The sequence below is a fragment of the Dreissena polymorpha genome, chromosome 3, assembly GCF_020536995.1.
Source record: "Dreissena polymorpha isolate Duluth1 chromosome 3, UMN_Dpol_1.0, whole genome shotgun sequence".
Taxonomy (NCBI): domain Eukaryota; kingdom Metazoa; phylum Mollusca; class Bivalvia; order Myida; family Dreissenidae; genus Dreissena; species Dreissena polymorpha.
The window spans coordinates 123,741,948-123,769,666 of NC_068357.1; the positions used below are offsets into that span (position 1 = coordinate 123,741,948).

The window sequence follows — 27,719 nt, forward strand, 5'->3', positions numbered from 1 at the left end:
ATGTAGAAGGCGTATTTTTTTATTTGTTCAGGTTTATTTACCTGGGATACTTCTCTCAGAATTATGCAGAAATGTTTAGTAATATTAATAGACGAATAGAGAAATGCGTTTTACGAAAGATTATTATTGTTAAAAGATTTACACCCATGTGCAACAACCAAATCATGTTCTACACCCATGGGAAATAACCAAATCATGTACGCCTGTGAATAATAAACAATTCAGCATTGGGCCCTATCCCAATGAAAAAAGTATATTTTTCCCAATTTGGACCTAAAAATTCACAATTGAAAGTTTACAAAGATTTATTTCTTGATATCCTAACATTTAGTTCATCTCCGACACAGCTCTATAAGTTGAACCTTAGTGAAAATATTGAAAACATCTATTCTCAATTTTTAAGCATTTGTTAGCAAAACAAAAACAACACTAATTAACCAAGTTAGTCAAAATGCAACGATTGTTCCAAATCAATAGGGACAAGGCCCCATTCCCTAAATGGTGAAAAAACACACTGTGCCTATACAATTAATGAACTGCAGTTGGGTTGTGAATGCAGTGTCTTAGAATCTGTTCCGTTATCTTTCTATCTGTAATGACTAACTTGTTTTGAAAGTGCATCATGATATAACATTTATCCTACAGCTTAATGATTTTATAAAACAAATACGACTAATAAAGAAAAGATTAGGTTTTCTCCATTGTTATTTTCAGATCCGGTTTATAGCACAGTTATTTATAGAACATGTACAAAGGGACTACTTTTTTGACCTTTCACCCCTGATTGCGTCATTTAGGTCATTGGCCGTACGTAGTCGTTTAACGTGTTTACGAGTGTGTGTGTTTACGATGGATTATTATAATATTATGAATGTGAAAAACACAGTGTTTGGATATAAAACTGGAATGAAACTGGTGAGACTGCATTTTCGATTTAGTTAAAATGTCGAATGTACTTGAATAACGCGATGTTTTGTTGAACAATTGATGGATTAAATTTAAGAAAAGTGTCAGTGAATTGTTCTTTAACTTTTCGAAGGAAATGTCGAATTAAAATGGTAATTTCTTTGATGATTTAGTCGCTCTTTTGTCAGTCGACCAAAGAATGTTTATCCACAAAGAATTGCCTGCTTACATCCAGTGCTTTAAAATGGAAAAGATGGATGGTGATGAAGAAATTTGTCTAGAATTTTACCTCGTCATGGAAGTAAATTAAACATTACGAAAATAAACATGGACGTGGTTATTATACAACTTCGGTGAGCTGAACAATACTTTTATGTAAGTAAGTATAAAGTGTGTAAAAAGAAGAGTTCTTTAAAGACTAAAATTAACAATATCGGCGGGAATAAATGCTGAATCATGCTTTACATAGCCACGGTATGTGTCTACACATTTTGTAAATTTCAAAATGGCGGGAACCATGTTTTTTTTGTTTTTTTTTACAGTGGTGAAACAAGAATTGTAGTTTGAACACAACCGTCTGTGTTCTACTTGAGTGTGTTACATTTGAAACGCTGATTAAATTTGAATCGAGGCGTATAGCGATATTTTGTCTCGTTACTTTTCTTTTGCGTGGAATTCTTAAGGACTATTCCGATTTCCGTAAACAGGAAAGATCACAATAAATATTACTACGCAATGTAAGATTCAGTTAATTTAATGTGTTTTTGCTTTTATTTTAAGAATAAATTAAATAAAACAATATTGTAGGATACATAGAATACTATGTTAGTGTGGTTGTGTACTTAAATTAGCAATAACCACTGATTTTGAAAATTGACATAAACCCAGTAAAATTATACATTTTCTGATAGATATTAGTAAACCATTTCCAAATATGTATGGTTTGTCTATCTTACATTGTCTAAAGTAATGTTAGTGAATGCAGAAACATTGAAAAATCCCATGTGTAAAAATTGTCATTTTTCATTTTTTCAAAATAGTCAATCTGGGTGTATAATGTGTTTAAAATAATGATTTAAGAACACATTTTTTATCCAAACTTTTAATAATTCATTACAGATACATTTCAGCTATGTTAGATGTCCTTGCAATTGGATGGTCCGGCAGGATTCTGGTCTGAAACACGTTACCCCCCACCAACCCAGGACCCAAAAATTCCTGAAATAGACAATACAAAGTTGATTTTTCTAAATTGCAAATGTGCATGTGATTCAATATCACAGTTGAAATAATGTACAACAAAACAAGAATAAATGTTCAAAAAACAAAAACTTATTTGGTTAGTATTTAAAAAAACAACATTATCCAAAACATGTACAACTGCCCCACCCACCCAATACAAATGTGATACAACCTGGTATTTAAGAACATTTTCTAAGTAATATTATTTCTCTTAAACAAAGTTTTATTTATGAATTAGCAGTTAAATTGAACAGGAAAAACACTTACGGTTGAATATGCAGCAAGTAATCTGAATTCTTATCCAAAATTCTGATATGTCGGTTGATTAGGAATGGCAGCACCAGGAATTCTAAAAGATCGACAATGCATTGCTAATTAAATCTTATATACTTTTGTAAGATGAAACAGAAACACTATTTGTTAGAATAGTTTAACACACACCTATTCATAAAAAGATAAACATATAATAAAATAATTTAAAAAATGTTATAATAATTACTGTAAGAAGTTTCGAACTCATAATAGGCGAATGTATGTAACAGCTCAATATCTTTAAACAACTTCTTGGATTTAGTAAATCATTGTCGATACATTAATTAAGAGCTTGTTTTCTTCATGAAAGGAACTCCAAAGATGCTGAAATATAATAGTGCACTGCATGCAAATATTAATTAAGTGATACTGACAAACTGAAAGAACAGAACATTTAACCGCAAATGTTTTCTACAAGCTTTTACTGATTCAATGTTTCTTTTTTCAAAGTTTGCTAAAAAATCATGCTGAGATCAAAATTAGCCAATTGTAAAGGAATTTAATATTTCATCCATTTAAGTCATCTTTTTAATGTAGCGCCATATGATGAAATAACTGGAATTCCTTTGCCAACTGAAGTAATTTCCAATTTCATTTTAATAGTAATATTAAAATTAATAATAAGATGCAGTCACACATACTGTTTGTCAAAAAGGCTGTTGAACAACTGATCTTTAACTGGAATATTCCTGTCAACCAAAAGGTGAAGGTGGTTAGGTCTCGTCAGAGTCCGATATCTATGCAAATGAGCAGACACATACATATTTTTGTCATCATACTTACAAAGTACATTTCCAACAATAATATTATTTCTTACAGTAGGGGCATGTGTATATTCTGTATTATTAAATAATTAAGTTTAGGCCTAAATTAAAATTAAGTTTGTTTGCCCTTTACCGACCGACCCACTTTTTACCCCCCGACCCAAACATTTTTTATTGCAATTTCTGAAAACGTATTTTTTTTTTATTTTCGTATTCGCCGATCATAAAAGAGCCGACTGCAATATTTAGTCGCGCACGTTATCCCTGTCCATTTCCATCGCCCCTGACCGATCTAGGTCGCTGCGATGGTTGGAATTTCATATGCCCCGATAGACAATCCGAGAATCCATAAATTTACCGCCGCCATATTGGCTATTACGTCACCCGCTACTAAAACGGTACTGAAGAATTCGGCAGACTACAACGTTATCATAGTGTACACCCGCTTTATTCCAATAAACAGTTCTTAAAGACCGAGGATGGCTTTTTTATTGAATAGTACATATCTTTGTTTGTCTTTACAGTTACCATTTCGTTATTAATATTTCCCTTGTAAGTTTCATTTTAAAGGTAATAGACACATCTATAGCCGAAATGAAGTTTGTGATTCTAAAATTGGTCCGGAAATATTTATTAGCGGAACTCTGTAAGATTTCAGGTATAGTTTTTTTTTTTAATTAAAATTATGTATCTACTTAAGTCTAAAACTATAGTGGTTTTTAGCAATATTATATTTAAAAATCGCTATCAAGCTAATACAAAAATATCTAGCCGGAAATGAATTTTGTGATTTTAAATGAACAAGTACCGGAGTTATTCGTTTGCAAAACTGTGTAAGATGTAAGGACATGTCATACTTTTTTTATTTGAAAAGAACATATCAGCTTTTGTCTATAGCTTTCTATTTTTTTTTATTTAAATAACGTTTTACATGTAAAATCAAAGTTTATTGCCTGAAATAAACGTTGTTTGAGCTGTTCTCAATATTAACTTAACTGATTTAATGATTTATTACATTTTCTTAATAACATCTTAATTCACGATTGAAATGTTCAACATGAACAATAATGGGCCTTAAATAAACTTAAATAGTTCCACTTGTGTTATCTAGATTTCTCTTAACGTATGTCTTTATTAACTATACATCCCAGGGACCTACACAAATAGGTCCATGTCCATGCTGTGTTAATATGTGTGGAAATATGTTTAAAAGTACGCCGGAGTTTGGCCGGGTGCCTTTAAGCGTATTCTCCGTACCCGGGGTACATGGTAGTATACTTCAGAGTACCCGGGGTACTTTTAAGTAGTACATGAGCCTACAATTACCACTTAAGCAAAAAAATTTGGGAGGTGAAAGTTAGATTATCTAGGGGTTATAGAGCACATAAGTACAAAGTTTTCGTATAGTTAGTCCAAAAGAAAGTTTCACTAACATAGCCAAACATGATGGTAAGTAAGTCGACTAAAAGTTAGTTTTGTTTTCTAAATTTTTCTTTTACGATTGATAACCCTTAATAAGAATATGCCATGACATGCAGAAATATTCCCACTCTGTATTTACTTTATATATTTATATGGTTTTGGTCAATTGGAAGTCAGTTAGGTAAAGTTGATCGATTGTTTTCTTTTATGTTATAGTTTTTTAAGTGAATATGATCGAAAACTAATATTGCAATACCGAAAATCAGGGTGTGGTTCGCACAAACACGTAGGGACATTAGTGCAATTGGGTTGGTGAAAACAAACAACTTTTTTACGCCTTTTTTGTAAATTAGGCAAGTCCGAGGATCTGACTGTCAGCAATATCTGACATTAGACAATTCTTGGTGGTTTTTAGATTATGTTATATGGGTATTCGTTATATTCACGGACATGCGAACATCGGCTTTAGCTACGGGCGGCCAAGATCTACGCTGTCCGCTATAATGTCATCTGAGGTTTCGTGATCTCATTAGCGGATTGGGTATCGACTATCCAACTGCGCAAATGCGCAGGCAGGTCTGAAGCTACGCTGGTCGCATATGGCATAAGACCAATTTTCGAATGACGCGAGTCAATTAAGTTAATTTGATTCATTAATTATGGTAATCTCTTACTTGAATGCATTTCGAGTGAATAATTTATAAAAAGGTAATAATGTGTACGTCAAGTTATTTCTTATATTTGTTTTTATGAATGTGTGAAATTACAAATTAACCATGTATATAATTGAGTATAATGATAAATGTTCTGACCATCATTTCGTTGTCGTTCGCGGTGGGTTAAGTACGTTTTATTAAAACATGTGTATACCAACTTCTAGTAATTTGCAATATGGACACTTCTTGTTGGCAGGAAAACGTTTTTGAATAACGATATAAAAACTCAGCATCGTGCAGTTTATCCGTCTGCAAACTATTCCAAAACCAAACTAAAAATACACCATTCATGGAAAAAGAACAGTGAGTCAGTGAGTCATGAATTAAGGACAATAATGTTGTTATTGTTTCAGCAAGCGACCGTTTCCGTTTTTTAGTGGCCGCCGCATAAAACGGAAATGATAAATCTGTATATATTAAAGGGGCTTGTTTACTGATTTTTGACCTGGTTTGAAGTTTGTAATTAAATGCTTTAAATTGATAAATGTAAACATCGGAACTAAAGAGCTCCAGTATAAAACAAAAATCCTTACCTGGACCCGAACCACTGACACTTGGAGTAAACGTCTAGCGCTTTAACCACTCCTTCATCCATGCTGATATAGTTCATGGCATATTTTATACTAAGTATAAGCATTCCTCGTAATGTCACAAAATATAACGATATCAATTCAGTTTTCCAAATTATTCAATCGTATCGCGTTTGTAACTCTTTATAAATTTCAGGTTTTTAAATCGCCAAAAGATGCAAATAATGGATATTTAAGGGCATCATAAATGTTCAGTACGGGAGGTGCCCAATTTCATGACGAACAAAACAAAAATATGAATAATTTATAATCTAAATACATTTTTTGCAACAAATGCTCAATATGAGATTCATGGCAATTGTAACTTATCCTGCAACGCTTTGGCCAAGATTTTAACGTCAAGTTGATGGTTGTTTGTTTCAATTTGCGGTATTCGTCCTTCAGAGCTCTTTTTAGACCAGAAAGTGAGTTTACGTGTCGATTCTGTAAGCGTCGTTTTAGTATCCCCATATACCAAAATCCATTTGGGCCGCATCTTGAGACTCAAGTCCATTCTTCGGGTGTTATGAACTTAATGTTTTGATATTTTTTTTAGAAAACAGTGTTTAAAATTTGGCTAGATGCACTTTCCTGATGGAAAGTCATGACGTGTTTATCCACCGGAAAGAGTCTCGGTACATCCTTTCGTATAAATTGTTTCAGAACTTTATTGATATAGTATTCTGAGTTTACCTTGGTCTCTTTGGGAATTATTCTGATCACTGATTTACATCTGGACGATAAAGCAGCACACGCCATGAAGCCACGGGCAAACGCATCACGTTTTACAAACTTCAGTTTATCGCCAACGTTTTCTCCCATTCTGACATAACATACTCTTCTTCTTTCATAATTTCCACCAAGATAAAACATCGCTCGTCAGTTGTAACAAAATCTCTCCACTTGCCACATTTAAGCTTTAGATATATAGCTTCCAAGACCTGGCCCTGCGCTTCTGAATCTGTGCCATGTTGAGCTGATGAGCCTTGAACTTCTTTCGTAGTTTTACTTTCACAACATGCCTAATGATGTAGTATACTGTTCCCTTGAACATTCCTGTGCCCAATGCCTTTTTTCTCTGGGTCGGCGGATTGATTTTAGAGATCCACCGACGAATTTTGCATTCGACGTCAGGCGTGACCTTATATGGACGTCTACTTGAAGTTGAATTTGTAGCACCACCAGGCGTTGTTCTGCGCTATACAGTAGCGTCATGTCGAATATTCCGAATACTTCCCAAAGAAATAGCATGGTCCATCATTTTAGTTCATTTGAATGCTCCTGTAACTGCATTTGCATCTCAAAAGGCCTCAAACAATGCCCTTCACAGCTTCACTAATGTTCTTATAAGGCATGTTGAATAATATTTACAAATTGCATGTTCATTGAAGTATAGTATTTAACACATCTGCTAACACAACAATGGTTCGAGAAAACCGTGGATGTACTTGAAAAAACACGGATTCCTTTTGTTCATTTTGAAGGCAACTCTCGTATTACTGTTTTCTTTATTAAAAAACTACTGCGAACATTTCAAATCTGAAACATTTTTTTTCTTTTTTTTTCAATTTATCAAAACGTGAACAGGTCCCTTTAAAATGGTCCGGAGTCCAAACAGATGTTTCTTCATGTACAAACTATTTATTTTTACTTACATATATTTTTGCTGAGGCCCTTACACCGCTAACAAAGTATCCGCACTTATTTCTATTTACACGAAAATGTATATGTTTGACTTTAACTTTATTCGTACTGAACAGTTCAATATGAATGTATTTACCCAAATACTCGCAAATGACATAATAACACTCAGCAAATACGTAATTGCGGGATCTATAGCTTGCAGCATTTATTTTTTGGGATGATTTGGATATATCTCTTGGACCCGACGAGCAGTATGGGAACACACATGTTTTTAATTGCTTTCATTTTAACGAAGTATATGCTTCTTAAATTGTTCATCGTTTACTTACTTCCGCAAGTCACTTGGCTAAGTTACAAATGTTTTTTTTTAATTCTTCACCATTTCGAGAACAGGGCCGGGGCCTTTCAGATTGGGAAAAGTCGCGTCGTTTTTTTTTAAATTAAATAGTGAAATTGGTGTTGTATTTGTTTGCTTACAAATTTTAATAAAAGTCACCAAGTGAATGAAAAGTTTGAAGCACTCACAGTAAAATGTGTCAGTGTAACGTGATATCTTAGAACCCGTATAAAATATCTAGCATATACTTTTATTTGAATCTGCTTTTAAAGTTCTTTACATTCTATAAATTATCCTTATACCCAGTATTCATTCCATGAAAATTACTGCACTCTCGAACACAAACCCACACAAACCCATAGATGTCAATAGATATCAATTTCATTTTGTGCAAAAAGCTAATTTACACTAAACAGCACCCGCTTTTAAACACATATTATAAAATAAAGAAAAAAAAAAGAAAATTATGATGAATATGCAAATTTTTGTTTAACAGCATAACTTGAAAACCTGTAATCACAAATTTATTCGGTTAAAATCTATTCAAACACATACTAAATTACAGGAATTGAAACACACACGAAGGGTACCGCACAAGCTAATCTGGGACGACACTTCACGCACATTCAATAAAACCGTTTCATAGAGCGCGGTTTCTACACATGTACGGGCCGCTTTATAGCAATCGCAATTTTTTCAAGTATCACTTGTCATTTCAACTAGGACTAAGGGCGTAAATGGTTCAACGGCCGGAACGCTCAAGGCTGTATTGTTTATTTCGCTTACAGCCCACTTGTTACTAGGATCTTTGACTAGGAAGTCTTAAACATTCCACCAATCCCAACCGTCAAAGTGGTTTACGTGCGAAGAGAACGTTCGACAAGTTAAGCCATCTTGCAGTAGGTTAAGTGCAGAGGAGTGAAATTGGTTGGCGAACGGTGACAAGCTTCTATCATCGACGAGAAAAATGTATGTTCTTTAAATATATTGTGCTTAATTAAGAGGAATATGTTCAATAACGAATATGTGCATACACCGCTCTTAATTAAATAAGGACTTAATGATGTATTGCATGCGTTCGCTCATTAAATGACTGTTTTTACATGAATATCCGACCTCGTGGAGTAATCTTCTGTTTAAAAAGGTGTCTGCACAACAATTATTGTTGTAAAGGTTGATTTATGTGCGACTTTTTTCAAAACTGGTTATTGTAATTATGCGTTCAATATTGCGAGATATGATTTTAAACCAAATGTATATGGGAAGTGTTAGGAATCGTTATCAACAGCAGTGAATGACATATACTGTAGTCAATATTTTGGAATAATAGGAGGTGCGCAGTTATGCAAGCGTCTATAAACTTTCAACTTAGTCCGCCATTTTGTTTAAAACAATAAAGTGCATGTGGTTCCGATTTCAAAATTATTTTTTTGAAGACATGTCATGCATGGTTTTATATCACCTATGGTTTAACATAATTTTTTTCACTATTTTCATTAAAAAGAAATTAATTTACGAGTTTTTAAAATTGTTTTGCACTGGAAATAGAAAAGATTTTCGCTTCATGTCAAAACAATCAAAATCATGAAAATGGCGGACAGTGTTAATGTTCAATTAAGGTCAACATGTAAACTTCTGTATAATTGTGAATACGATCTAAACAAATTCAAAGAACAGCATCTCTTGTGCTTTGAACATTTTGTTTGTATTATTATTTAACGGAAGATTTCAGTTTGAAATGGATAACAGTTTTCAAATGAAGTAAATATTTGCGCATATTAATCTACTTTCGCTTTTAACCTGAAGTTAGAACTAAAATGAAAATGTGAAAGATTTATTTTGTTTAAATTTGGTTGTCACAGTCAGTCAAATGATTTCTATAGCTTTTTACACGGTTTGCTTTACTGTTCATTCGTTCATTCAAGTGAAAACTGATTTTAATTAGTTTTATACTTACTGCAAACCGAAGTAACCAAAACCCATGCATGATAGTTTATACAATTACATTGGCATATCATAATTTATAAATATCTTGTTACAATAAGTGGTATTGATGTTTTCCTTATTGTATATATTTGATTTACATTCAGAGCAATTAACATCATTGATTGAACACATATTTGATGTAATAACACACACGCATGCATTTGATATTAATGTATGCAAGAAAACAGCAAACAAGATATGGTTAAGCTACATAGGACTTCTTACACTGCAACAGTGCTTTAAAACCAGTGTTATAAATATTCATAGACTATAAGTGTATTTCAAATATAATTTCTAAAATAAAATAAAATAATTTTCCTACCTACCTACCCACCTGTAAAATCTAGGGTCGGTAAAGGGCAAACCAACAATATTTTAATTGTGGCCTTAAATTCAGGATATAATTGTTAACCATCAAATTCAATGTCTTCAACATGCAACTGCTTAAAATGTTACTTACCACAATGTAACTGTGCTCATGTATTTGTGAAATCCCATCATAATCACTGTCCAATAGATCTTTGTCAGTCATGTTCTCTATAAAATAACAAGTAAATAAAATAGAATTTCAATACCGGTATGCACAAAACCTGCGACACATAATAACCGAGTCTTAGCATTGCATCCTCAATTTTGCAAAGGTTAATTCTAGAACCTAACCTTTATATATAATAATATCCATTTATTTTTTGTATGTTAATCATGTAAATGAAATAAGAACTGAAATTAATTTTAGCAGTTTTAACACGTTAACAAAACTAATAATGAGATGGTGTGCGAATTATAATGCTCCCTAAACGTATAATCAACTAATAAAACTAATAACGTAACTTAGCTTTTAATTTTATGATTATGATCAATCACAGAAGTTACATTTTACATTTGTTACAAATGAAGACAAGTCCGGTACGACATGGCGCGGGTACGATCTGGAACAGATTTTCTTTGACATAATTAACACAATCATTTAGGTGATTTAAGTGAATTCATACCTGCATCGATACCAAATGAGACGATTTCTCTTCCTGCCAAACAAATACTGTGTTTATCGTACCGATATCCGTAAAACTGCTCAAAAGATCGCTCCCGAATTCAGCGTAACAACAATGTAATAATTCCGCGTAAAGGGGAGTAACTCTACTGCACAGGAATAGTGGTGTTGGAAATAAATAAATATATATTATTTCACGCGCATATACCTGATTCAAATGGTTAGAATTTATTAAAAAAACACAATAATTGATTTATTAAAAGCTGAATTTCAAGTGAATATGCCTTCTTTCTGCAAAATATTGGCCTTCGAATTTTTTACTTTCACTTTTGAGCAATGATTTTTTATTTTCCGGTCATGGCAAGGTCAGATACTGCTTATTTGGACATATCTCCTCCCACATATGCAAATTTTTCATTTGGATTACTTCTTTCATGCTCGTAGTGAAGCGTTAAAAACACCCCACATTTTTCGGTCATCTTTTTGCCTGAACACCGATTGCGCAATAATTTGCATAGCAGGTGCGTGGTTATTGCTACTTAAATTTATCCCACTCGTGTCAGAAAGGCTTACAAGGCTCGGCTAGCCTCGCCATGTAAACCTTTCTTCACTCGTGGGATAAATTTATGTACACACTCACACTAACATAGTATTCTCTATGTATCACATCCAATAAGTTTCAATCATAATGTGCACAGGGCTTTCTTATGCGTGATGATATACTCGATAGATTTTCATATTTTTATATGCCTGTTAATTTATATGAATTATTGACGATGCTGGAACAGCATCGTCTAAGATATGATAATCGTCAAAAAATTCTTCACAATGGCGATCAATGTAAAAGACCGAGCCAGTTCGATTGAGATAACTCGATTTTTCTAATCGAAATACCTCGACCTCGTTGATTTCCATTGATAACATGCTCCTAGCAGAGTTGTCGTTCGTGTTTCAACATTCAGCAATGGCCGCCCCCATGAGAGTCTCGAGTATAAACTTTCTAACTGCATAAATTGGCTTGTTTCGCTTTTTATCCCCACGCTTTTTGAAAAAAAGGTGGGGATATTGTCGTTATCTCCGCCGTCCGTCCGTCTGTCTGTCCGTCCGTCCTGGCCACTATCTCCTCCTACACTAAAAGCACTAGAACCTTGAAACTTACACACATGGTAGCTATGAGCATATGTGCGACCCTGCACTATTTGGAATTTTGATCTGACCCCTGGGTCAAAAGTTATAGCGGTTGCGGTGGGGCCGCGTCAGAAATTATCACTCATTTTTTTAGGTTATTTTACATTTACTTCTTTATTTCTACACCGATTCACTTCAAATTGATACTGGACCTCTCTTATGACTATACGGTCAATCTCAACCATGCATGGCCCCATTCCCAACCCTGGGGCGACATGCCCACATAGGCCACACCCACCAAACATTTCCATTTACTATAATTTTTTCATTTCTACACGGATTCACTTCAAATTGATACTGAACTTTTGTTATGACATTAGGGTCAATCTCAACTATGCATGGTTCCAATCCCAACCCTGGGGCGCCCGCCCACATAGGCCACACCCACCCAAAAATTCCATTTACTATAATTTTTTCATTTCTACACGGATTCACTTCAAATTGATACTGAACTTCTCTTATGACATTAGGGTCAATCTCAACTATGCATGGCCCCATAACCAACCCTGGGGCCCCACCCACATAGGCCACACCCACCCACAATTGCCTTTACTACAATTTCTTCATTTCTACACCGATTCACTTCAAATTGATATTGAACTTCTCTTATGACAATACAGTCAATCTCAACTATGCATGGCCCCATTACCAACCCTGGGGCGCCCCGCCCACATAGACCACACCCACCCAAAATTGCCTTTTACTATAATTTCTTCATTTCTACACCGATTCACTTCAAATTGATACTGAACCTCTCTTATGACAATACGGTCAATCTCAACTATGCATGGCCCCATTACCAACCCTGGGGCCCCGCTCACATAGACCACACCCGCCCAAAATTGCCTTTTACTATAATTTCTTCATTTAAACACCGATTCACTTCAAATTGATACTGAACTTCTCTTATGACAATACGGTCAATCTCAACTATGCATGGCACAATTACCAACCCTGGGGCGCCCTGCCCACATATGTCACACCCACCCAAAATTGCCTTTTACTATAACTTCTTCATTTCTACACCAAATCACTTCTACCGTAAATTTGCGGCCATAAGTCGACCTAAAAACGCTCCCAAAATTGACTTTAAAAGTCAACTCGACTTATGGATGAGGTACTAAATAAAAATAAAAAATAAACATATTTCTGTGCCTTTTTTTTAAAGTAATAAATCTCCAAAGCGGAAGATAATGACTGTTTACGGTAAGGCCGACTCGTCTTTTACTTAAATGTCCGCCGATAAGAAAATACTCATGTTTACATTGGTTTTTAATGCAATAATCTTCGTAATAAGTCCAAATAAAAACATGTAAAAATAACTTCGAAAATATTAAACATTTGTGAAATACGGTAAAGTGGCGAAAAATAAAAATAGCAATTTGTCTATCGATACATCGTCCGTTGTCTTCTAAGAACAATAGAAAATCGACTGCTGACACTTGTACCCATTTAAAGTTAATCCGTGTAAATACAAACTGTCAACAGGTGCAGATGTCTTTATGCCACCAATTATCGCTTCTCGGCCTTTTGACTAAGATCAAAGTGTAAAGTGTAGTGTTGGCATCCTTTCGATCATTTGTCTATAATTGCGTCACGCCTAAAATAGTTATCCGTTAATGATATGCACAACGGTTCTGCTGCAAACTACTTCTGACCAATCAAAAATAATTACTCGATTGTTGGATACGCCTTTAACCAATCGCTATTGTTCAACTTCACATTGTATATTTTTTGATTGGATGAAGGTGTGGTTTCGTTGATTTATTCACAACTGTCCCACAATTAATGCATAATCGTTTCGTAAATATATAGATCTTATCTGAGTGTAGATTTCATTCATTGTTTGATTATAATAATATTACGCACTCAACCTGGATTATTAAAAAGTGTAATTGGACATATAAAATACACAATTACTTTCGATTATCTGCTAAGTATTATAAGAAAAGACGTTTTTCCAGTATGCAGAAAATATTCCTCGGGTATCTCGTGATTTACGAATATGTAACAGTCGAATAGCGAGCGATGCGAGTGTTGGTAAATTCACGTGTTTCACGCATAATGGCGAAAGCGTTGTTGCTTATTTGAGAGCAAGTTACAATTATTTTGACCATATAATGAATTTCTGCGTTCAAGATTTTACCGAATTTTCACATCAATAGCACTAACATTTGAATACAAAAATATATGCTCATAATATAAACGCTGAAAGTTATTACGTTAAATGGGATAATAATTTTGATTTGTGAAGTATATATTAAGTTTAAAATAATGAATGATATGTTATTATGATTTTGAACAATAAAATATATTTTTCGTGATAATAAATAATTGAAACGTTGACTGTTTCATTTTAAATATATTTTTATTATTAATATCCCAAAAAATGTCAACTGCCGGTACAAAAGCCCTCAGAACCATGACAAAAACGTCACTTAAACATGTCCGAGATATTGAAGAAATTTACCCCCCGACTTATGGCAGAGTCAAGGCAAAAAACCAAGTTTTTCTAGCCACATCATACCCATCGACTTATGGCCGAGGTAGACTTATGGCCGAGAATGTACGGTAATTGATGATGAACTTCTCTTATGACAATACGGTCAATCTCAGCTTTGCATGGCCCCATTACCAACCCTGGGGCACACCTAGGTCAAACATTCGGCGTGGGGATACGCGTCGGCCTCTGCCGCGCCATTTCTAGTAAAAAGCTGTCATTTATGACATATGAATTATTTATTCACTAAATCTCCGCTAATGAAAACAGTGAATGGAATTAGAAGGATATATTCGATGTGAATGGATCACTTTCTATAACAATGGCTGCTCCCATAAGAGACTTGATAACACTCGTGTCAAAACTTTCTTACAGCTTAAATCGGCTTGTTTTGCTATTAAGTAATGCAACAATGAATGGAATTCGAAGGATATATTCAATGTGAATATAGCACTTTCTGGATCTCGACAGCTTGACAAGGCAAAACTGGCATACTGATGATACTGGTATTTTTAGATATCAATTTATGTCACATTTTGCTTTATAAATTTTGTTCGAGCATTTTGCGACTTATTGAATGGCTATGATACCCGATATCAACATGTCATATGAGATTTGCATATCACCAAGCTGTCCTGAAATACAACATTGATTACAAACTCTTTACTCAAAGTACTGGTTTGTATTAATTCTTTCTTCTTTCTATATAAGTAGTTGATATCATTATAGTCCAAATAATTAGACGTAATTTACCGTTTAGTCCATGTATATCGACCTCATATTTATATGAGTAGATATTATGTTAAAGGGGCCTTTTCACAGATTTTGACATGTTTTGAAGTTAGTCAATAAATGCTTTATATTGATAAATGTAAACACTGGATCTTAAAAGCTCCAGTTAAAAATCCTGATTAAAATTCTTTAAAAAAAAGTAGTCCGCAGCAGGGCTCGAACCAGTGACCCCCTTAGTCCTGGAGTAAAAACGCATTAGCCTGCTCGAGTATTCTGCCAAGTATAAATGGTTGACGTTTTTTATACCTAATATAAGCAATCTTCGTAGTTGCACACAATTAAACAACAAGATAACTCTCCAAATTATTCAATCGTTTCGCGTTGCAACGCTTTATAATTTTTAAATCGTTAAAAGATGCATATAATAACTTTATTAGACCATGGTAAATGTTCAGTTATACTGTTTCTTAAAATAACATAACTATAACGAAAATTTGCGAATCCGATACATTTTTTTTCAATTTTTGTCAATTTACCAAAACGTGAAAACATCCCTTTAAAGTTAAATGAACTGTATCCCAGTAAAAGAGACATTAAGGCGAGTGTGGCCAGTTTAGATCCAGTTCAGCCTGCATTTGCTTGAAGGCTGTTTGCTTAAGAGCGGTTTTCTGACAATGACAAATAGTTTAATTGGATACTGATTAGACTGCCCTTTTCCTGTGACCTGGCTAATTAAATTCAGAAGCCTGGTTACAGTTTAACGTTAATGTTACCAATGTGTCAGACCAGGGCCTGGATTTTGAAATCTAGGACATGCATGGTCAGAAGATGTCATTTAAGATTATACATTTTTTCAAACACATACAAATGCATACAAATATAAATAGTAAAATGCACTAACAGTGCTCCAGCTAGCAATAAATAGAGGGGCGCTGCGCCCCTATAAAATTTGCCCCATTAAAAAGGGCCCCTCTATTTTCCTGTCAAATGCCCTTTTGATCTCTAAATTCCTGCTTTCAGGCCGTATAAATTGCCAGAAACATCGACATTAATACACAGATAACACCCTTACATGACTGCCTGGGGTGTATTAATTCAACACATTGTGAACAAAGAAGCCCCAAGGGCATGGTTTGTTATCAGATCACTAATTAGCTTTTTGTTGCAGACGATAGTAACATGCTGTGAAAGATTATCTCTGAGGTCACGCTTGGTTAGGCACAATCACACTCGAATGAAATCAAACTCAGCACTATTGATTTGTTTAAACTTTTGAATTCTTTGGCTATAATTTTTAGTGATTTTTAATTCAAAATACCTATTAACATTTGAAAATTAATCATCTTTTTTAAATGCGAATATGCAGTTAATTTTTAGTCTGAAATTACGGCATGGAAAACATATTTGTGTTTGGATTTTATTTCTGAACTTTAAAACACTGTCTGTCCTCAATCATGATGAATTTTAACATGAATAGGGGCAGACAGTTGTTATTTCAACAAATAAAGAACTTGTTTGGAAGGAGGATTTATCACTCTGCAAGTAAAATGTAATGTTGATATTGTCATATATTTTCTCGACCTAACAAAACTGTCAACGTTGTTGACATTAGTTGAAATAAAGTGTTGTGAAATAAATATATCCTATTATTAACAATAACAATGTTTCATTTTAATCTCCAGACTGGATGCTACTTCATGGTGACATTGATCATTGTTTAGACTTTAAATTTTCAATATAGATTTTTGTTTTAATTAATATTATTATTGTGGACAAACATTGGCTCAAAGTTATTTAAAGCAACGAATTTAAGTGGTGACAGTCACAACGTTATTTTGACCCAGTGAAACCCCTGAATTTATTTAATGTTTTCTTCATTTCATTTTCTTCTTAAAGGCCACTGATGCTGAAACTAGAACCTGAAAGATCAACATGCAGTTCAATGATGATAGGTGATAAAAAAAACATCAAATTCCCCCCCCCACACACACACACCGGAAAGAAATATGATATCTACATATCTCTAATGCCTGTAGCCGGATGCTAGCCCAAGTCGGTTAGGAAATTGGCTACTAAATTGTTTTCCTTAGCGCCAATGTAGATAGCAATATATTTATTGCAATTTCATAACACAAAATGAGGAACAGCATAAAATTGTTGGTCATCCAATGCACTAGTGTTTACAATTAATAAGTATATAGTATAACCAAAGTATATACTTAAGTATATTTATAACCAAATGCCCTATTTTCCAAAATTACGCGTGAAATGTTAAAATGTGCCCTTTTTGGGGGAGCTAACCTCTATTTTGAAAAGCTGGCTGGAGCACTGACTAAGTCAGAAGGCATTTGACTTCGGCGTGTGCCTTTGCACACCAGTTGTTTCGGTTGCAATAGTTTGATGGACTCACTACTTGGATGTGTAGTTACATTATTTACAGTATATCAAACAGTATTTAGCATGAACCAATGATTTTTTAAAACATAAATAATTGATGTAAAATGTTTGAAGGAATAATATTTAAGGTTTAAGAAGGCATTTTCTTTTTGTTTTAAAGGATATCTTTGAAAATTATATTTTTAATGAATTTTTTGGCAACAAGGGGTAACGCATTTAAAAAAAAAATGAAATTAATTTTCTGACAAAAAACTGGTACCATGAGACGCATGAAACAATATATTTTTTTAACATTTGTAATTGATGAAAAATGATTTCAAAAATAAAATCTAGGGTCTAATAAAGCATTTTTTATATTATTTTAATAGTTTACTATGAAAATTCTATTTTTCATGATATTTTTTTATTTGCAACAAGGGGTTATAAAATTTAAAAAATGTAACTGAATTTTTAGACCAAAACTGGTACTATGTCAATACTATGATGCACTTCGCCAAAACATTTATAATTATATTGTTTATTCTTGAAAAGGTTTTTCCTCTATTCACTTAAAATAACACTTTTGATCAGAAAATTCATATATAATGATGTTTACTATTATTTTCAAGAAGCATAATGCCTCTTTTTAGTTGTATTCAGCCACAAGTTCTTGTCAGCCACTAAAAGGGACTGTCAACCACGACGAAAAAGATAAGAAAAGTTTAAAATACCGTATTTTTTGCAATTATAAGTTTATATTGATTAAAATATAACGACTGGTATATTACATTACTTGAAAAAAGTTCATATTTTCCGTATATTCGGTAATAAAATTTCGCGGTGTGAAATCGAAAGTACATTGCGAAAATAGGTTACATAACGATATACACACTATAAATAACGCAGGTAGATTGCTCATTTTATATATAAAATATTAAGAATTCACTACGCATGCACAATTTGCATTCCTAGGTTTACCACGTGAAGATGATGATCAATCTACTGGCGTTATTTATAGTTAATTGGTAGTTACCTGGTAGACATACCCAGTAAAATTTATTACCGAATATACTGAAAATATGAACACTCAACAACTTTTTTTCAAGTAATGTAATATGCCATTTGTGATATTTAAGCAATTTAAACTAATAATTGTAAAAAATACGGTATTTTATATCTTTTCTTTTCTTCGTCGTCGTGGTTGACAGTCCCTTTAAGGGTTATATGTCGCCTTTCTTTTACTAAGGCCAAAACAAAATAATGGTGCGGTTACGGTTACCCGACCGAGCCTATTATTTTACTGCAACCCTACAACATTTTATTCAAAATGAAATCTAAAAAAAAAAAAAAAAATATTTTTTTTAACAAAATCGAATCTATCTTGATCTTGATTTTTCAAATCAGAGTTTTTAATTGCATTGTGCATGTTTTTTTTTTTGAAAATTTGTGTTTTTGTTTTATATCCTGTTTTTAAACCTGATAGTTTTAAATTCAGCATGTCGGATAGAGCTTGTTCTAGTTTTAATAAATGTATACATCTATATACTTTTATTTCTTGCCAGAAGTACTGCTGAAGAGAGAGCTTGTTCTAGTTATATTTGTTTTTTCTTTTGAATAGGGTATGACTATCAAACAGGTGTTAGCCTTAGTGATTAAGCCATGTTCTTCAAAGTGTTTTCGGGTTTTTTTCATCAAAATTTACATTTTTTTTCTCTATATAAAAAGTTTTCTGAAGTTTGTTTTTATATGGATAAAAAGTCAATGCATAGCTACAGCCAAATTGAAGCCATGAATTGACCATTCATCCTTATCATCAGTTAAAATGTTTTTTGTGCTAGATTGCCTATGTATGTATTGGAAAAAGCCGTTCAACAAAATAAAAAAAAATAAAAAATTTCCTACCTACCTACCCTTTTTTTTGGCCCGTAACCTGAACCACAACATTATTTTATTTTGGCCTAAATGCAAAATACTTCTTCACTTTGAGACATTCATAAAATATTTTATGTCTTAACAACACCGACAGGCTAATAAATTTATATATCAAGTACTTCCATACTAACAGGACCATTCTAGGACGGCAACCTAGCAACCTTGATTTGTTCATATCTTCCTATCAATCTGTAATATGTGTTATGAATCATTTGTTCGGAGAACATTTAATGTTTTTTATAACTTTTAAATAATTCAATGTTCAAAGTGATATTGCTCTTGACCGATAAACCAACATACTGATTAAAACTTAAAGGGAATATTTATTAATTGTTTGCATTTTATCTTACATGAGAAATATTTGCCTAAATGTTTTTCAAACTATAGAGAAATCTATATACAATTAATAATTGACCACGTTTATCAAAAAATATTTATGAAATGAAAGTTTCAAGATAAAACTAAATAATGCAAGTTTTATCAGATATTCGTAATAATTTCCAATATAATTGAGTGTCTGAGAAATGTGGATGAATGAATATATCGGATAAAACGAACACTTGTTTACACTTGAATTATGATTCATTTTTCAATATTTTATGCACTTAAGTTTAGCCTTAATGCGTTTTTATAAGCATTCATAGACAGTGTCCCTCCCCAAAATCAAGGAATTATTGCTTGCCATTCATTTGTTAAATGGTATACAATAATTTTGTGGTAGAATATTTGAGAAAAACATTAGAAATGAAACTTGTCAGTGATGAAATTTTCCATATGGTTATGGAAAATACCGATCGTCGGTTTCCGAAAAACAATACGTCACGGTTTCCAATAATATGATGGTTGTGCCCAAAGATTTTGGTGTTAAGGAACATTACCGGTTCATATTTTAATAATTTCGATTCTCATTTGATTAATAGGTTATTTCAAGGCTGATAAACTTGAAATATGCAAGCTATTCTTTCGTTTTGCAGATGTATGTCGATACAGCTGTACAATCGGTAATTTCCGTAACTACTCGTTAAATTGTAGCATACACAAGTTTAAATAAAAAAATATGTTTTACACTAATATTCTACATCTTTCTTGCTAAAAACTAATGCATGAATGATTTAAAAGTAATATTGCATCGTTTTCAGCCAGGAACACTGTCTATGACAGCGAAAAAAAACATTAACCTTTTGATTTACGATATTTACTTTATAAATAGCTTGCATGCGGCATGGCATTGCATGTTCCGCAAGATAAATATCTCGACTTTATTTATTGGATGATTTCGGACTGTTTCATCCAATCAAAAAATAGCTGTTAAACGTAATTTAGACCCATGTTTAGCGAGATAATTAAATACCACTTTTTATACACTGCCAAATTGTGACAAAACAAGTTGCCTCCCTTGTTGGTTCATGCTACTTTATTATTATGCCCCCCTTCGAAGAAGAGGGGGTATATTGTTTTGCACATGTCGGTCCGTTGGCCGTATGTCCGTCCACCAGATGGTTTCCGGATGATAACTCAAGAATGCTTATTCATAGGATCATGAAACTTCATGTGTACATTGATCATAACTCGCAGATGACCACTATTGATTTTGAGGTCACTTAATCAAAGGTCAAGGTCACGGTGACCCGAAATAGTAAAACGGTTTCCGGATAATAACTCAAGAACGCTTATGCCTAGGATCATGAAACTTCATAAGTTCATAGATCATGACTTGCAGATGAACCCTATTGATTTTCAGGTCACTAGGTCAGAGGTCAAGGTCACGAAAATCCGAAATAGTAAAATGGTTTCCTGATGATAACTCAAGAACGCTTATGCCTAGGATCATGAATCTTCATAGATACATTGATCATGACTCGCAGATGACCCCTTTGAGGTCACAAGGTCAAAGGTCAAGGTCACGGTGACCCGAAATAGTTAAGTGGTTTCCGGATTATAACTCAAGAACGCTTATGCCTGGGATCATGAAACTTCATAGATACATTGATCATGACTCGCAGATGATCCCTATTGAATTTCAGGTCACTAGGTCAAATGTGAAGGTCACGGTGACCCGAAATAGTAAAATGGTTTCCGGATGATAACTTAAGAATGCTTACCCCTATGATCATGAAACTTCGTAGGTACATTGATCATGACTCGCAGTTGACCCCTATTGATTTTCAGGTCACTAGGTCAAAGGTTAAGGTCTCAGTGCCAAAAAACGTATTCACACAATGGCTGCCACTACAACTGACAGCCCATATGGGGGCATGCATGTTTTACAAACAGTCCTTGTTTCAAAAATGTTTTCGTGTAGTATACTTGATATTTACAAAATTGATGCATATGAATGATAGACTAAACTGAAATCATTTTAATGATACTGAAATCATGACAGTGAATAAATACTGATAATTAGGCCATCCTTAAAAAATTGTTTGATTGGCATAACCCGACCCAGGTAAATTTGGGTGGGTCGGTAGGTAGGGATTTTTTTTCTTTTTAGTATTTTTTTTCTGACGTTGAACTCCGACATATACCAAACTGAAAGGTCAAATAAATTTCCAAGTCTTCTGCCTCATGAAAGTAAATTGGTAAAGATTTTTCTGCACCGTTCGTATCACCGCACGTGTATCGTAATTCTATTTTTTCTATAAAGAACTTCGAAACTATAATATAGTCGACGAAAAATACTTTATCCGAAAACGACAGTCCGAAAAATTGTACGCATTTTGCACATGAAATAAAATGTGCATATCGTTTGACTACAGAAAATGGAAACAAGTAACAGGGCAAATACGTAATTAATATACTATGTGGTTGACATATTACTTTAAAATAGCATAGTTTGTGAGTAATAAACAACAAAGTAATTAACATTTAAATTTCAATCAAGAACAGAAAGGTGCAACATCTTCGACATATTACTAATTATTTAATAATCATCCTTTAATTCAGATCGATAGTCAGTAGAAATGTGTAAAGTGATCAGCTTACAAATAATTTATTGAGTGTTACGCTTCTTTTCATTTGCCTTTTTTTCTACGACTTTTGCCATCGGCCGTTATATTGTAGGCAGACGACAATATCAATTGTGTATTCCATTATCTGCGCATGAATGACTCAATATTACCCGATAGCGAACTCAATGTTGATTGGCCAGCTACCATATGCGCTTCAAATTGTTCATGGAAATAAAGAGAAAAATAGTTTAAAAAACACTCCGGATTAAAATGGCGGATGTTTTCAATGAAATTTAACGAGATTTCAGCATATTCGCATATTATATTTTATTGAGCCAAATTCGCTATACTTTTGCAAATGGCGAACGACAGAGCGAGCCCTGTAATAGTGAGCATTTATTCCAATAATAACACGTTCGCAATGCTCGCGCTGTCGTTCGCCATTTGAGTCATTTGGGAAACTATTGAGAATTTGGCTCAAGAAAAATCTAAATTGCGAAAATGCGAAAATGTAGTAAAATTTCGTTGAAAACATCCGCCATTTTAATCCGGACTCTTTTTCTATATTTGTCTCTTTGTTTCAATGAAAGTGTTCGCAATTCGAACAGTGAACGAAACCCGGTCTGTACCCGATTAGACATTGCTTGACCTTGTTGTTGATGAAGTGCACGTGGTAGCTGGCCAATCAGCATTGAGCTCGCTTACACATGACATGACGTTGTCGAATGAAACGTGAGAACGGGTGGAGCTATCGGATAATATTGGGTCATTCATGCGCAGGTGTTGTATAATTTGAATACCCATTTAATATCGCCGTCTGCCTCCAAAATAGCGACCAGTCAGAAAGTCGTATAAAGAGATAAGCAAATGAAACAAAAACGTGACAATACCCGTCAATAAATATTTCTAAGCTGACCACTTTTTATCTTTCTACCGAATATTTACCGATCTGAATTAAAGAGTGATAAATAATTAGTTATATGGCGATAATATTACACATCTCTGCCGATTGCCGAATTGAATTGAACTGTGATAATTAATTAATTTGTTTTTTTACTCCCAAACTATCTTGAACGACAGCAGCGTAGTTGATTTAAAGGGATACGAGAAAAACAGGAGCGGTTTAATTGTATTTAAAGTCTAATTAATCGCATATGCATATGTCAAATAAAAAAGCGACTCAAATAAATACCGGTACGCGTTTTGTTCATTGCTATCACCTTCATCGGTCAGACAGTCCGTCCCTCTGTATATTTGTCTGTCAGTAGGTTTGATAATCGTGTTCAGCCTCAGTCATAACTTAACGATGTATTAATGGATATTTGGAATAACGTGCTACGAATGACCACAATCACAAGACGAATTTCTTTGCTTGTAACTCACGTCTCCTTTTGTAATCAACAACAACAACATTATCTTACGTTATTTCCTTCATCGTGACCTTCAAAGCGTTATTGCCATTATCGTTGTAATATTTTTTATATGTGTTGCATGTTATCACTATAATTAACATATGTGTGTATTTATCGTATGTGCAATTACAAGGAATATCCGTAAATTTTTTGTGGATTAAGTCCGATTAATATTGATCGATGATTACAATTTCGATAATTCGGTTATGACAAAAAATCTGCATGGTGAGCTAATTGATTTAAATAATACCGATGATGATATTAACATAATGTAACCCAGCTAGAAAAATCCCCGACCATACTGGGGATCGAACCCGGGACCTCCCGGTTCCAAATCAGGCAGACACTCTACCGCGTCGCTATAAAAGCTAGCTCATATAGCAAGGCAGTATAAGTTCTCCTTATACCGAACCCTGCTACATACACCCCCTCCAATTCTGAAATTCTTCCACGAATTTCCTATTGCCATGACAGGTGTGGCACGTCTGACACACCTGGTGGGTTTTTTACGTTGGGCGCCAATGTAACCCAGCTAGAAAAATCCCCGACCATACTGGGGATCGAACCCGGGACCTCCCGGTTTCAAATCAGGCAGACACTCTACCGCGTCGCTATAAAAGCTAACACATATAGCAAGGCAGTATAAGTTCTCTTAAACCGAACCCTGCTTCAATAAGATGATGGTGATTGTTGTCAAATTAAGGATGTAATAAGCAGTATCAAGATGTATGCATGTACAAATAATATAAGAATGTTGACGAAAATCGAATACTTTGGTTTTAAACAGCGGCGTTGGTTAAACACAAAAGTGCGGTACTACAGTAAGTGTGACTGTAGAGCATCAGCTTCACATCACCATATGATGACTCGCTATAAAATACCCATATACAAAAGAAGTATGCACGTACTTAAATATTTAAATTATGATAGTCGTTTAGTGTATTTAAATTGTACGTACTATTTACAATCATTTTTAATTATCACACTGGCTTATTTAATCGGGTATTAATTATTTGACATTTGCAAAATGTTTTTCGTTAATAGTCTTTGCTAAAGAGAGCTCGTCTTGTTATACGGATAAATTGTTAAACAATGTAATACATAAAATAAGCTCTTATAGTATGTTATATATGATGAAAATGAACATATTTAAAAACTAGAACAAACAAATAACACAAACTAAAATTCAACACGCGAGGGTTTCAGCCCTATTGCGCTCATCTTAGACACGTAGGAAGATTATTGTTGTAACAGAAGGAATAGTTCGAAAAAATTAATTTATTTACAATATATATAACGTACATCGATACATTTTGTTCTCGAACTCGGCTGATATATCTTAGTAAGAATCTACTTTAAATGTGACTTCTAAAGAATTAAAAAAGCTTTTACTTTAATATGAACAAGTGACCTATTAGTTAACCTCACATAGCCCTTTAAATGAGGAAGTTTAAAACTCGGCCGATACATCATAACGTAAAAATTTAAAGTGTTGGCCCAGTTTCATGAAGACTAGACTAAAGATGTGACATTGAGAGCGTTCACAAGCCTTGCAAGGAAACTTGCACCACTCACTGGCTGCCATATTTTTTAAGGAGCAGACACCATTTTCGAAATCATCTCAGATATCTGAACAAAGGATCTTGACCTTGTTTTAATGCAGATTGGACAACACATTTTCATTACCATGGTGTTCACAAGCTTAATCCAGTATACCTACTTTCACTTTGTAACTGAAGCTTAAAGAAAGTAGAAGGGCATATACTTTGTGTTCACTTCCCTAAATCAAACACTCAAACTAAAGTAAGATTGATACAACATTTAGCTTAATGACCATATATACAAAATAATGTAAATCAATAGTACACAAATGCTGACAAATAACAAGTGTTATTAAGTTACCTTATTCAATGTCTTCATTATTGTTTGATGCAGTTGGATGTACGTTTGAAATTTTGAATGCAGTTACAGTTTTAGAATGTATTTTGGGCTTTTTAATAGGGAATAATTCTTTAAAAGTAATTCAAAAAATGTATCCGATAAAATAATATACTGATAATAATTGTACAATCCCATTCAAAAACTATTCAAGTATTCGGGAATATCAGATATATTCCAGTAGTATCTTCAAAGCGCGTCTATTAGACCAAAAATGGTGATGCTTTTTTAAATGTATCAATACGTGGGCTTTACAAACTTACAGCTCTGCCATAAAATGGTTAAGTTCAAGCACATATAACTCAGAAAAGTGTGAATCACATGTCATGAAATTAGTGTCTTGCGCGTCTTAATCTTAATTTTACTTTGATGACATAATCGAACTTTTGATTCGGTCACTTTCGATTAAGTTAGAATTATTAAAGCAGTTCTCTTCTGAAAACATGTGGACACAACTGCCAATGCATAGTTCCTACAGTCGTATTTTCAACCAATTAAATAGCGGTACTGTATTTGCTGCTAGACAGCTTGTTGCTACGCTTCACACGCCATTCGTGAAATCAAAAGTGAAAAGTGTTGCTAACGAAAGTATTAATCAAATAATTTCCAAATGCACAGACACCGCAGTAGTCTATCAAAGCACAGATCTGAAAATCACCTTGCCTAGTTATCTTTTATATGACGATGGTACCACCAAGAATTATAGTAAACCCTTTTCTCGAATATTTCTAACAAATGTACCGCGATTATTTTCTTTATGAGTGATAATACAGACTTGAATACAATTATATATAGTATTACGTGTGAGTTTGCATTTAAAACATTGTGTTTCTTATCGTTTATGTTGTGGTGTTTTGTTTGTTATTTCTGTTTTTAATATGATTATTGGTGTTATATTTATTATTATGTTTTAAATTGATTATGATAATGGTTGATATCATACAAATTATTGTGTTCATAATTGCTCATCTGTGATAAATGTTGATCTCAGCCGATTTTAAAGTGATATTATGGGCATGTAACAGTATATGCTATGTTTATAGGTGTCTATCGAAACCCTTGTTTATTTTTTAGGTGTTTTCACTTCATACACACTTATTTTGTTAATGCAGCATCAATATACTAAAACAATATCCCGGAAATAGAAAACTAATGCATTTTAATATCAGCCGTAATTTCGTTTTGACAACTGACGACAGAAATGATTCGTTGTGAATCTAAGTGTAGTTTTCATGCCGATTAGTTCATACGACACAAAGACACACTTTTGATTTACGGATCATTTCGGCTTAGAGGACTTGGTGAGTCATGTAAAATATCGAATATTATATATTCTTTTTTATAAACAACTGGTTGCAAGATGAGTTGTAGATAACTGGTAAGTTACTACATATTAACTAACTATTTTGACCTGTTAATTCTTTTCAGCTAAATTCCAAAGTGAAAATGCCAATAATATCGCTTTAATTATAATGAATATTGTTTATCTGTGATTATTGTTGATCTCATCCAATCCGTTGGAATATACAAATCTGCATTTTGTGTTTATTTAATTCGAATCAATATCTTAAACTATATTTTCGGGTATATATCTTTGTCTCTTTGGAATCATTTTGCGAATTGTCGGCAAGTACATTTAAATCTGTAATGGCAACAACACCGTGATTTATTGGAACGGGCTTGATCTTTTCTCCTATTGGGACATGCCATTGTTGTGGAACACTTGAACAGCTAAGTAAGGTAGGAACTGCGGAAATGTTATGATTTAAAATCCCTGTAGTGTTCTTAGCAACCCTATGATGTG

The 27,719-nt window shown here is 33.6% G+C and overlaps 1 protein-coding gene and 1 long non-coding RNA gene across 11 annotated transcripts in view; one reads left to right on the forward strand and one right to left on the reverse strand.

Annotated features, from left to right (window-relative positions):
* Positions 1-27,719, forward strand: part of LOC127871298 (calicin-like) — a 205,060-nt gene that overhangs the window by 146,289 nt on the left and 31,052 nt on the right. Inside the window, exon 1 of one of the 9 annotated variants that reach the window (XM_052414073.1) lies at positions 8,759-8,881. The exons of the other annotated variants lie outside the window; for them this stretch is intronic. The gene's annotated coding sequence lies outside the window, so the exon portion shown is untranslated. Of the gene's footprint in view, positions 1-8,758; positions 8,882-27,719 lie in introns of those variants that run through there. 9 annotated transcript variants of the gene reach the window in all.
* Positions 2,438-11,361, reverse strand: LOC127871306 (uncharacterized). 2 transcript variants are annotated; one of them, XR_008045282.1, is made up of 3 exons: positions 10,891-11,361; positions 10,359-10,435; positions 2,438-2,497 (listed from the first exon to the last, which is right to left on the reverse strand). It is a non-coding gene; the product is annotated as an uncharacterized LOC127871306 (long non-coding RNA). The 2 variants fall into 2 exon arrangements; XR_008045283.1 differs by lacking the exon at positions 2,438-2,497 and adding an exon at positions 3,179-3,197.